Source organism: Hyla sarda, chromosome 4 (genome assembly GCF_029499605.1).
Source record: "Hyla sarda isolate aHylSar1 chromosome 4, aHylSar1.hap1, whole genome shotgun sequence".
NCBI lineage: Eukaryota > Metazoa > Chordata > Amphibia > Anura > Hylidae > Hyla > Hyla sarda.
Genome location: NC_079192.1, coordinates 405,970,579 through 405,984,392, shown reverse-complemented (window position 1 = coordinate 405,984,392; position 13,814 = coordinate 405,970,579). Strand labels below are relative to the sequence as shown.

Genomic DNA, 13,814 nt, shown 5'->3' with positions numbered 1-13,814 from the left:
GAGGCCTACATATATATTAGCTGGTTGACCGACTAAGCCCAAATCAGTGGGATCGGCCAGCGCACAACTAATGTTTATGGAGCCCCTGTTCTAACTGAGAATGCATACACGCTTATCTGAATTGAGTGTGCATGTATATGGGTAAGACAGAAGGAATAACTATGACATAACCAGCTTAATGTCAATAAGCTGCTGGACGATGTAGTTGATCAGGCCATAGAAACCTAAGTCCAACCTACGTCATTGCAGAGAGCTTGAGACAGGACCCTTTGAGACAGGAATATACGTAGAGTAGATAGGACCCCATAGAAAATATAGGACACCCCTTGACTGCCACTACTTGCATGATGCTTGGCTACTCCATTTCTCATATACCCGCTGTTTTCTATCACTGTTAAACAGAAACCTCTTTGTAAACCACAGACAGGGAGCGGAATTGAAGAAATTTACTGGAAAAGCAGATCAGCACAATTAATCTGATTTTTTTGTTGTAAATCGCAGGATTATTTACTTATGTACAGAAGCAAGTAAAGCCCGAACTGTGTCTATTTAGGAATAATGCCAACATTTACAACGGCTCCGACCCTGAGAGACCAAACAATGGTGCCGAGCAGCAGGAACGGCTACGAGACCTACAGAAAAACTATATATGGGCCTACCACTTACCCCTCCAATCTAGATCAACATTACATGAACTTGCCACAGAATTTGTATCAACAAAACGATAGGGGTTGTAGTTCTCTAGTTTCAATAGTCAATGGAAATGACATTACAGTATCGGTGACCTATCCTTACGTAAAATCTCCCAGTTGCTCAGATTGGCCCGAAAAGGGTTAAGCCTGTTGCTCAGCTGCTGATTCTATTCTTGTCCTCTGTTTGTATGGAAAACATTTTCCGTGTTGCAATAAAGAGATAAGCAAACAGCCGAGCCCCGGGTGGAACGTTACTAAGGAAGTGTTCTGTAGAATGCACAGGTAATGTAAGGATATGTTTACACTCTGCTCTATGGCAATAATAGGTCTCAGGGACCGCACACATCGGCCACAGTATACAGGAAAAGACAAAGGCTTTAATGGATTTTGCCCATATGGGTCTGGCTTTAGAGCATTAGCGATTATTTCGGTACATCTGTTAAATTAATTTCCTTTAATAGAGAACCATAAATACCATGATGGCTGCGTACCTCCATCTTCAGGTCTTTCATTAAGCTATTCCGTAAATGGGACCACAAAAAAATAAAATAAATGGGGCTTCCATATACTTGAATCTAATGAGGAGGTTGTTGGTAAAATTTGGTGCTTCAGATAATAATTGTTCAACTTAATTTTAGAAAACCAATTTTTTTCATACTGCCTGTTAGAGAAGATGATAGTAGGGGGGTCCTTTGGCCAGAGTTTAGAATGTTTAGAAAAAGCATCTCTCACTCTGGAGGACCCATTCTGCCCTGTGTTGCACAGACAAACCATTGATTCACATGAGCAGTGTGTATTACTTTATTTATCCTGTGGTGGCAGTTCAGGGTAACTTAACGCTTAGCTGTTAGGATTCTCCGACGATCACAGCTGATCAGTGGAAATCCTGGCTGAAAAGGAACATTGTACTTTGCGTATTGTCAACCCCTTATAGATGAAACAATATGCCAAAGAGGCAGAATGTGTGGCTGCCATAGGGCCCCTGTAAAGAGGGGACCCAACCCTACCTGCTACTAGATAGAAAGCATCTGTGTAGGATTTTCTGCTACATTGTTAGCAAAGAGTTAGACAAAAATTCACCCAAGGGTCATACAAAGGTTTAGAGGGGGACACCCTTCTGTCCAGGGTGGTAAAACCCGGCACCATAAAGAGGGGTCCATTGTGATATTTGCCAGGGGCCCCCTTTTCTTCCATGTTGGGCACTAAATTGAAGCACGTAGTTCAGTGAATTGGGCTTGAATTGGTATTTTGCTACAATAACAAGCATTTTTTAAGTGCAGGGTGAAGCTATTGTCCACACTTTGTTTTGCTTTGTTTTTGGCCAGAGAGCGACGCTCTGACTTCCTGTCTTGCCTTGTCAGGAAGTTTCACTGTTCTGTTATTGAACATCCAGAGCTGATCTCTTGTTTTTGTCAGTGCAAAAGAGGGCTGAGGTTATAAGGCATAGAATACGTGGAGGCTGAGTAGTTAGTATAATCAGAGGAACACTCAACCCAAACTCCTATTTAGAAATATGCAACAGGCTTTCAATAACTTAATTTATAGCTATCATTTCTCTTGAGTTTTCTTCTTGTTCCTACAAATCTCATAATTCCATTTTCCTCCCTCCCACACATCGGCTACCCCACCCATTGAAACATAAATTAGCCGCATCCATTCAAAAGACCTGTGGTTTTCAATCAGGGTGCCTACAGCATTAGTTACAGATTGATCTCTCTACCACCAAGCGATCACTCCATATATTGAAGCAGACAGGTTCCCTGTCATCAGCTGACTAGTGAGTCAGGTCTCGGCCGCATTGCAACCTGGGAAAAATCTGAGACGTCATTTTGTAAGCTGTTAAAAATAAATATTGGGGTGAAAATCACAGAAGAATTGTGAGAAAACCGTCACACACAGGTACAGACACTATATTATAAACTACACTAATTTTACAGCCCCTGTAGCATAGTCAAATAAAAAAAAACTGGAATACCCCTTTAACACCTGTCAGATACCTCTGTTAGAAATAAAAGGAAAGGATAATTATACATACTCAATCTTTATATCCTCATATAAATAACCTTCCAATCCTGCCACAATCGGTGGGTTCAACTAGCTATATATATATATATATATATATATATATATATATATACACATATATATATAGATATTGTACTTCAGGGGAATGTCAGTCAGATTCCGAGACACATCAAAAGTCAAGGTTTAAATGTTCAAGAATTACCTGGGAGAAGTGTGCGCTTAGCGTGTTCTCTCCCAGCTCTGTGTCACTTGACCTGGACAAACTCATTATGTAAGTATATGGTGCCACCCAGGTCTCATATACACAGAGTTGGGAGAGGAGCACACGGTCCATCGCTCTTCCCACTCGTTCTCATCATTGGTTGAGGTTGGAACACCCTGACAGATATAAACTTTGGACATGCCATCAGATTTTCTAATCCTCTAATTCTGACCATTCGTGGAAAGGGAGGGTCTTTTTCTTCATGGTCTTCTAAGATTTTGTATGTGATATAAGGCAGATTATCCAAGGCATTGGTCTCCAGTGGATTTGCCACTGTTATTGGCAATGGTCCTTACTTTTTGGGGCAAAATATAACAACTGATTATATGAAATTTCCATTACCTTTTGGCCACTCAGTTGTCCAATGTCCTAAAAATTCACAAGTAGAAAGAATATAATGGGGGCCGCCTCCCCTCTCACAGTTTTAATACTATGACCATGAGGAGGGGGGAGGCATTCATTTTCGGTAGGACAGATTATTCTCCAATCTGATCATTCTACCCAGTGATTACGGCTACAATCGGTCATCTTAGGTTCTCCTTGTGCGCCCCCATCCCCAGCCTCACTTTCCCAGGGTGTATAAAAGCTGCAGCGATTTCTCACATGGCCGACCGACGTGGCTCACCGCAAGTTTTGCATCTGAATTTGCTGTAATTTACAAAGACTTCCACTGTGTATAGGTGACAGGTGCACTTTAAGAAAGCTGGCGCCGCCAATTGTAATAATGAGAAAAAATTGACAAAGAAAGTTAAATGGCTCCCATAGCAAGACGGGCAGCTGCAAAGTATATTACCCTATATTTCAATTCAATTGCTAAAGAGGAGGCAATCACAGGCAGCAAAGGGGTTAAACCCCCCAAATCTAAATTGAGCTGTGTGCTGGCGTGAAGCATGGGAAGCCTTTTATAATTTCTCAGCCATTGCTAACAAAGCCTCTTGTTTCCCATAAGGTGCGATGAATGTCTCACATAATACCAAACCTCCCCCCACTAATTAGAATTGCAAGCACTTTGCAAACACATTGTTTACACCCATTAAAAATACAAATGTACACCGGGGGCCGGGATAATCTTAAATCAATCCAATCCTCTTTAAATACTCTGCTTTTGAGTCCGCAAAACGCGTCATATGGCTTTTTCATAATGGAAACATCCCCCCCCCCCTTCCAAATAAAATAAAAATTGGTCACAAATATCTGGACGCGAATTACCAATCGGACCTGATATTGAACAGTCCCCTTTGTATGTTCCCAGCACAGAGAGTGCAGAATGAATAACCCGCAAGGAACGTATACCCTGGTTATGATGGCTTATGTGTAGTGTGATTTTAAATGATTGAGAAGTGAAGGATATTTTCTGCCACTTACCATATCCTAATGATATATTATAAGATTATTTGTTTACTGCACCATATATTGTCAATAGCTATAAAACCAGCCCCTGCATACAGTGCTATTATTGACTTTAAAGTATAAATTGTATGCTGTTGGGTACTGTGCTCCCCCTAGAGGTGACTGTAGACTGAAAGATTTTTTTTAATTTAAAGTAGAGAACAAGGAGGTTCAATGACTTCTCTGCCATATAAAAAGGCACCAATATTATTCAGGGTGCACTACAGATTTTGCATTTGGGCTCAGTAGCCTTGTTACTCCTCTGGCATTAAAATCTTACTAAAAGGGTGATTCCTAACAAGGACACTTACTGTATGGCACATCTGGATGATATTCCATAAATGTCATAATGTTGCGGGTCCTACCAGGTGGGTGGGGCAGGACACCACATTTTACTACATAGTTGGCATTTTATAGATATTACTGGCGCATTATATCTGTGTTAATAATACCCCTCTAGAATGTGTTCGACTCCCCCCTGTTCCTTTCCTTACACTTCTGTACCTGCATGCCATTCTAGTTCCGGAGCTCTGTCCCTGAACCAGGGAGCTCAGGATGAATAGGGCTATGTTTTAGTAAAAGAAATGCTTGAACTTTGCTACAGGGCACAGAATGGTAAAAGGTCAACTTTTTTTTTTATCCCTAAAAGAGCACCACTATTGCCCATGGGCTATGTCTGGTACTGCAGCCCCATTCCAGTAAATGCAGTACCAGACAGTACCTTAGGATAAAGTTTCTAAAAAAAAAAAACCTCTGTCCTCGTTTCTTATGGGGTAAAACATGGGCTATTCCTCTAAACAGACGTCAAGATTAACAAAACAAGGAGACGGTAAAAAGCCTTAGGGTCATATCAGCCTTCTTTCCCACAGGATGTGGAAAAAGGGAGCAAACAAGGGCTGGGTCATCTGTTGAAAAATGGTGGATGAAGCTGTGACATCAACTTGCACACAGGATCGGGATTGGGCCCCATATGGATCAGACAAACGACTAGCCTGTTGTACCAAATCTTAAGAGCCACTTGGAACTGTATCCATATCCACAGGACACACATACAATTGAAACCTATGGTAGAACAGGGAGCTATTAGCTCCTTGCCCTGTCATTAATGGATACAAAAAAAAGGAGGCACTAATACTTATTGTAGGGGGGTTGTTACTACTGTTTTGCGGAAGAAAGAGGTGGTGTTATAGCTAACATGGGTGTAGTGTAGTGAGTCTTGTTTTATAATAGCATGGAGATAATATTTCCGCTGTATATGGTTATAATTTGGTGATAACTATATATGTATATAAATTAATCACATACGAATTACAATTTTCCCAGGGCCACACTTTGTCTGAATGCACCCCTGCCTGTACAAGGGTGGGGAAGTAGCCCTCAGGTTGTTTTAGGTAGACGTCCTCTCCCCGACATGCTATCGACTACCAAAAATGTTCCAAAGCATCTGTTTATTTCATTGTACGACTTCTGTAACAACAACGAGGAGAATAACTTTAAAGTACAGGAAAAGTTGATTAATCCAGGAGATCGGGGTCCTCAGGGGTTGGGATTACTACACTGGGTACATTTTTATGACAAGAATAAATGTTTGGCACGAGAGTGTCGGAAATTGAAAATTGATTTAAAACTTTTTCTAAAGCCGTAACACTTCTTTGGTTCTTTTGCTGTTGTATTAATGCACGTCCGGTACAAAATTACTATTAAAACAAAACCTTATACCATGCTGAAAGGAGTGTTTTATGGTGCCTTTAACACTCTGCTTTCCTACGACTGCTGGCGGAAAGGCCCAATATAAATATACACATATACACCCCCTGCACCCCATCTGGAATCGCAAAATACATGTGTACTGTATTTCAGGTAAAGAAAAAAGCCGGTTAAGTATGGTGACTTCCAACAAGGACAATAATAATTTATTACAGGGATTTACAATGGTTTCGTAAAGCAAATAAATTAAAGCAAATCCAAGGCCTAAAACACAGTGGAAGCGGACAATCTGTGGGCCAAGCCAGTATAAATAGGAAAGTAATTTCACTGAGGCAGGAGTCACTTATGGCTTGATGCCTCATGAGGTCACTGGTGATAAAGTTGGCTATTGGTTTAGCTACCAGAATGGCTCTTATACTGTATATTAATGAGGGGTTCATACAAAAAGGAAAATGAGTGGTTTACTCATAAAAAAGGAATGTGTGCCAGCCATCATTAATTTATCATGCGGGGTCTCCCTTCTCTCTGTAATTTCCATAGCGTCATAACCTGCGCCTTTGGGGGCCATTGGAGGGAGGAGGCAAGCCCTAATAGGTCCCATTCCCTTACTGCTGGGTGGAAAGAACCTGCACAGGGCTCCCCTCTCCAGACGAATGGCATTGTTAAAAAATAAGTGGTGGAAATTGCCCCAGCTTTTACTACCTGTATAGACCTAGACTTGCAGGGGTTGTCCCAAGAATAAAAAGTATCCCTTATGGATAGTATTGGAGATAAGTATCCTATTGGTGGAGGACCAACCGCTGGGACCCCTAATGAATGGAACTCCGTAGAGCAAACTTGCTTGTCTGTCATTAATTCACCAGGCTGCTAATGATGGCCAAGTATGGCACTCAAGTATCTTGAAAGTCCCATAGAGAATGAATAGAGTGGCAGCAAAGCATGCTCTCTGCTGTTCCATTCACATGGGGATATGCTCCCCCAGTTGGCCCCCCACTGATCAGATACTTGTCCCTATCCTGGCGATACATTTCAGTATAACCCCTTTAAAAGGTTTGTCTGGGACCTTACTGCAGCCAACCAACAACAAAGAGTCATGGGATTCTTACAAAGAGAGACACATCAAAGCGTTTTAATAATATATTAGAAAATAAAGTTTTTAAGGTTCTTAAGGATCTTGCCATCAACCAGTGTCGAATTGTAATAAAAAGGATCTTAGAAAATCTACCTCCAAGATCATGTCACCAGTGTACCAGACCATGGACACTGTGTAATGGTATTATTTGGATAATAACAGCTAATGTCCCTTATAGGCTTTCCAAAAATATTTTGAGAGGGCTTCACACAATATATTGCCAAACACATTTTGATCTGCCCCTTTTTAACAGTCGCCAGTCAGATTCCAGAAGAAACTATTCCATTGGCATCTAGAAGACTGAGAAAGAGCCGCATGTCATGCTTCTAGAGGTATCTTCGATGTGAAGCCAAGAATTTTGGCAGTGGGGCCACTGATAGGTCATGACTATTAGCCATTCCTATATTATGACATGCCTTTTGCTCTCTAAACCAGTTTGATAAAACAATTTTTAGTCCCTTGGTAGCCCCAGCTATCACTGTGCACAAAGCCTTTGAAGTAAATGGAATCCTACCGAAAAATCAGTTTGTTCTTCATGGAATTAATTCATCTCCTTGTGCATCAAGGTCTGTAAACCAAGGCATTTGACAATATTTTTTTACTCTGCGATATTCATCATACCCTTGCTTCTAGGTTTCACACTGAGCCCAAATAGATTTGGAAATGTTTGATTTGTCAACCTGAAGACCAGGAGCGTACAGAGAAATAACAGAGAAATTTTACAGAGAGGGTCAGGGATTATTTTAAAAGATTTTTTTCCCATAATGGTACAGTATCCACATGTAACCCCCTGGGATTGCTGTTGTGTTATTACCCTGCAATTTCAGGAAGTATCCAGTAGATAGCGGACTGCACAAGTAAGGAGGAGGAGTCTGGACATGTGCTCATGGCCATCTTGAAATTGCAAAGAGAAAGAACACAGAGCAAGCAGCCTGTTAGAATCTGGTGCGGCAGCAGCTGAGAGAAATCTGTTAGCAAGTTGAAAGCTGAACATGAGCCAGAGCTGTTTGCAGAAAAGCCCTCTGTAAGCATTGAAGAGAAACTTAAAGCTGGATTGACCTGATTTACAGCCTGAGGAAGGGTAAGGCTGAAACCCCTCTTTTCTTGTTACACAACAGGCCACCCTGAACTCACATACAGATCAATGTTTTATTGACATTGTAAGAGTTTTAGCCTACTCCAAGTAACACTGTGGAGAAGGACTTTGTATAAACCCCATCAATTCAATGTGCACCAAATGAAGGTACCCAACAGCCACTAAGATAAAGGTGAGCTGCAGGTGTTATTGAGGGTGGGAGAGACCTATATACACATTGCATTTGTCTGATAGCATTTGTGCTATACTATACCTTACCATTTTGTTACATACATACATTAACGGGGTACTTCATCAATAGAAACTAATCCCCTATCTACAGGATATGGGATACATGTTTGGTTGTGGGTTGTCCACTCTTGGAACCTCTACGATCTCCGGAACAAGGCCCAACTTTTCCTGCTGAACGCTCCGTATTCATCTCGGCAGTGACAGCCCTCTCAGCCAATCAATGACTGAGGTGGGACACCGCTGCAACCAGCTGAGTAGGCCGTCACTTTTAAAAGCCGGATAACCTCTTTAACTGAAATGTGGAATAAGCAGTGAGTCTGACAGGTTACCACTCGTGTGCTACTATCCCAATTTATGTGCCCAGTGGCACAGTGGACCCCTGGTCACATCTGTTTGACACTTTGGGTCACCATAAGAGTGTTGTTTTTTTGTAGCAAAAGAAAGGCAAAGACAGCGTCTATAAAGGTATGCAATGTATCCATACACTTACATCAATTTGACCACGGCCTCATTTACATATGCATAAAACATGTGACAGATTCACTTTAAGGAGAAATAGGCTGAGAAATTGAGACATAGTCATCTAGCGCGTATGTAGACTCTGCTTTCATCATAGAGTTTGCAGGCTGTCAGGCCTTTTAATAAGACATAATAGGAGAGCTGTGTGTCAGTCCCAGGAGTGTACAAAATATGCAGCCGTAGCCTGTATAAAAAGCAGCAAACCGCCAAGAGGAAGGAGGAACTTAGAACAGGGTCGCTCCTCACCAAATGTTTCATCTTTAATGTATTCCCTCCGTCTTTCTGTTCAGAAATGATGGAGGTGGAAATGGGATTAAATCTGAATAAACAACTACTCACAGTAAGTATTTATTTGTGAAGCATTCTGGAGCGCTCCACCTCGAAAAGAAGTGAAACGCGGCTGCAATATTAACATTTCCACCCGCTGCAGACCTGGTGCTGCCTTCTAGAAGCCGAGATGGGTCATGTGAAAAAATTTAAGAGAAAACATAAACCCTATAAAAGTAAAGCTTGTATCACACTTATGTATGTATACATTCTTTGGAGGTTCCCAATATGGAAGATATGCAATGGCTGATAACAGAAAGCAATACACTACTTCTTAAGTGATTGAAATATGTGGGGAACAATTCAAATTAGCTTAGATATATACATATCCCTTTTCCTTGCCTGCAGTGAATATGTCTAAAGCAATGTACTAAATACAATGTAGGGAGGAGGGAGATGCAGCTGCAACAGTATCTCTGTATTTGTGTGAGACACATGCTATGAGAGGGGATGAGGGATCACGTTACAGTATCTCTGCCTCAGTCTGTGTGGGAAACATGTTAATAGAGGGGATGGTAGATCAGGTTACAGTATATCTGTGGATATTCACTGCAGATTTTCTGCAATTGGTTAGCATAGATTTTAAAGGAAATCTGTCAGTTCTATATCAGGCTCAGTACTCAAGTGTCAAGGAGACTATGCTAAGCTGCAGAAGACATGCCTCCTCCATCCTCCACCCTACCTTGCCTTGCATGATTGATGTACAGAGCTTCCAACACTGAGCCCAGTAAGTCACTGCAGGGAAGGGTAGGGGAGGAAGGAGGCATGCATGCTGCAGCTCAGCACTGCCATCTTGACACTTGAACACTGAGCATGAAATAGAGCTGACAGATTAATTTTTTGTATTGAAACAGAAACATGGCAGGTTTTCTGCTGCAGATTTTTAGATTTTTTGGGAACTAATCAGCATTGTGTGAACATACCCCAAGATAGTCATGGAAACAGACAAACATGTTTATTTCCATTCCAAAAAGGAAGGGAAAAAAGCAAATTGGACACAATGTCACACCAAACTTCAAAAATGGGCTGGACAAAATTTTTGGCACCCTTGGCACTGTAGCTAATCTCCCTGGGCGTGGACGGAAGAGAAAAATTTATGAAAGGTGTCAATGCAGGATAGTCCGGATGGTGGATAAGCAGCCCCAAACAAGTTCCAAAGATATTCAAGCTGTCCTGCAGGCTCAGGGAGCATCAGTGCCAGTGCGAACTATCCATCAGCATTTCAATGAAATGAAACGCTATGGAGGAGACCCAGGAGGGCCCCACTGCTGACACAGAGACATATAAAAGCAAGACTACATTTTGCCAAAATGAACTTAAGTAAGCCAAAATCCTACTGGGAAAACATCTTGTGTACAGATGAGACCAAGATAGAGCTTTTTGGTAAAGCACATCATTCTACTGTTTACCGAAAACGGAATGAGCCCTACAAAGAAATATGGTGGAGGTTCACACACAGTACCTACAGGGAAATATGGTGGAGGTTCAGTGATGTTTGGGGTTGTTTTGTTGCCTCTGACACTGGGTGCCTTGAATGTATACAAGGCATCATGAAATCTGAGGATTACTAACGGATTTTGGGTCGCACTGTACAGCCCAGTGTCAGAAAGCTGGGTTTGCGTCCGAGATCTTGGGTCTTCCAGCAGGACAATGACCCCAAACATACGTCAAAAAGCCCCCAGAAATTAATGGCAACAAAGCACTGGAGAGTTCTGAAGTGGCAGCAATGAGTCCAGATCTAAATACCATTGTTCACCTGTGGAGAGATCTTAAAATTACTGTTGGGAAAAGGCGCCTTCCAATAAGAGACCTGGAGCAGTTTGCAAAGGAAGAGGGGTCCAACATTCCGGCTGAGAGGTGTAAGAAGCTTATTGATCGTTATAGGAAACAACTGATTTCAATTATTTTTTCCAAAGGGTGTGCAAGCAAATATTAAGTTAAGGGTGCCAATAATTTTGTCCAGCCCATTTTTGGAATTTGGTAACATTATGTCCAATTAGCTTTTTTCCTCCCTTTTTTGATTTAGTTCCAATACACACAAAGGGAATAAACGTGTGTATAGCAAAACATGTGTTACTGCAATCCTTTTCTGTGAGAAATACTTCATTTTCTTGAAAAATTTCAGGGGTGCCAACATTTACGGCCATGACTATACATATATATATATATATATATATATATATATATATATATATATAAAATAGATAAATGCCATTCACAACACCTAGAATTGTATCATTTATCAAAAACAAAAAAATTCTCATTTTCCAGTATCACTCTCCCATAGGCCTCATGCATAAAACAAACATTAAAAATATAGTCCCAGTGGTTCCTTTCATGCCATTGTGTCTTGAAACATTGGTGAAATGAAAATCTATCCTACTGTATTTCAATAAAGCGAGACATAGAACAGTCATCTACTGCATTAGATATGTAAAATCAGGAATGAGAACAACTCATGAAAAATTCATAACAAAAGCATCAAAAACATAAAAAAGAGCACAACAAACGTCATGTAAATTGGAAAAAACCTCAAATAGAAGCGTATCTATGCTGTCTACATGAACCCCCACAGCGATGTCTATTAAACCCATCATAGTTAAAGGGACAGTAACCTATTTTTTTGTTCCTTAAAGGAATTGTCTAGTTTTGGCAAAGTAAATATTGTTTCAATACACGTTCTTAGCCTATGGATATCAGTTGATCTGATCATTTTGGCTCCATAGGGACAGTGGAGGAAATTCACGAAACGTAGGTGAAAAGTCTACTATCAAAAAAGGTAAAGGTGAAAAGGTATCTTGCAAGGTAAGAGCCTCGAAACGTGTTACAAATGGGGACCTAATGATTATCTCTGTGAAGGCTTGTTATTTTATGTATGGTAATATCATACTTTTATTTTAACCCGCTCAGCTAACCGTGAATACTGCAAAATTCTGTAAAGCCTGGTAGGAGAAGAAATATAAGAAAAGCGGTCTCTATGGTGACAGACTACAACCAAGCCCAATGTGTAGTCAGATCCTATAGTCACGTTGTCTTTCATCTGTTCCTTACTGAATTTATAATAGCAAAAACAAAATTTAGAAGGGTATGACTGCAGAATCAGGTTTGTTACCAGGGAGACACATACATCTAAATAGGGCTGTATACACAAAACGGTGGGCCCTTTCTAATCCGAACAATATAGAAAGTTGCTTCATTTTGTATTCCAGACACATTGAAGCAATGCCAAAATTAGTTTAGAAGGTGGACCTAAATATATAGCTGTATAATGGAGAAACCGGTACCAGATTCCACCGCTATTTAAAGCATATGGTAGTCTTTGATTATCACATGGTTTTTATTTGCATCTTTCAAGTCCTAATAAGAAAAGTCTCCATTAGAAGGATCTTTCAGCAGCACTTTATATAATGATTATAGTATATGGCTTTTTAGGCTTTTTAGGAGGTGCAAATTCAATAGACTGGACACATTCATATTTTTCGACAGTATGGCCTCCACATGCTAAGAGAGTGAAATTCCTTTAATGTGGCAACTGATAATTCAGAAAAGTCTAAAAATCGGTCTAAAAATCGAGGTTTGACTCACAATTTTCTTTGTTCTTTACGATTAAAGAGAAATTTAATGGGTAGCTATCATTTTGACAAAATTTCTGACTTGTTATAGAGTGAGTGTCTGACTTTTCATACAGACGTGTGTTTTCAACCAGTTTGCCTCCAGCTGTTGCAAAATCAGAACCCTCATGCTGGGAGTTCTGATTTTGCAACATTGTTTGGGAAACACTGTCATAGAAGCATGTCGGAAGTTTTGATTGATCGGGGTCTGGGTGCTGAGACCCTGACGAACTGCTAAAGTGAACCGGCAGGAGCGCCCACGTTGGCATAGCTCTTCTCCAAAAGCAGAACAATTGGTTTATGGTTTTCAAAGATTTTGGAAGATGTTGTGTATACTGGGTGGTCGGCTTTCCAAAAACAGACAAATAGGTAGGGGTTTCAGGACCAGAACGGCATAGATCAAAATAGATCACTAAGGGTCATATTAGCCTTGCTGACCCCGTACAGTATCAGCCATGATTAAGGGTGTCTAGGAGCCAGAAACCCGTCGGTGTTCCAGCTGCTATTTGATTTCTTCTGTAAATGCATGGATATTTTCAATAAATAGCGAAGTCTTAACTGCACCTGCTGGATCCAATTAATGTTTGTTGCGCATGATAACTAGTGCAATGGTCTCCATACTTTGGTTGCAAAACTATAACCCTGGTATGCTTGTAGTTATTGTATGGAACAGTCGGAGCATGAATCTAGTATATGGTTACAAATATCAGAACTTCTGCCAAAGGCTGTCGAGCATGCTGGAAGTTCTGATTTTGTAACACTTAGAGGCACCCTAGTTGGGGAACACTTTCAAAGAAGCACGTCAGAAGTTTTGATTGATTGG

The 13,814-nt window shown here is 40.8% G+C and overlaps 1 long non-coding RNA gene across 1 annotated transcript in view; it reads right to left on the bottom strand.

The window, feature by feature from the left end:
* LOC130267559 (uncharacterized) overlaps positions 1-13,814 on the bottom strand; it is a 73,774-nt gene that overhangs the window by 31,811 nt on the left and 28,149 nt on the right. The gene's annotated exons all lie outside the window — the stretch shown is intronic.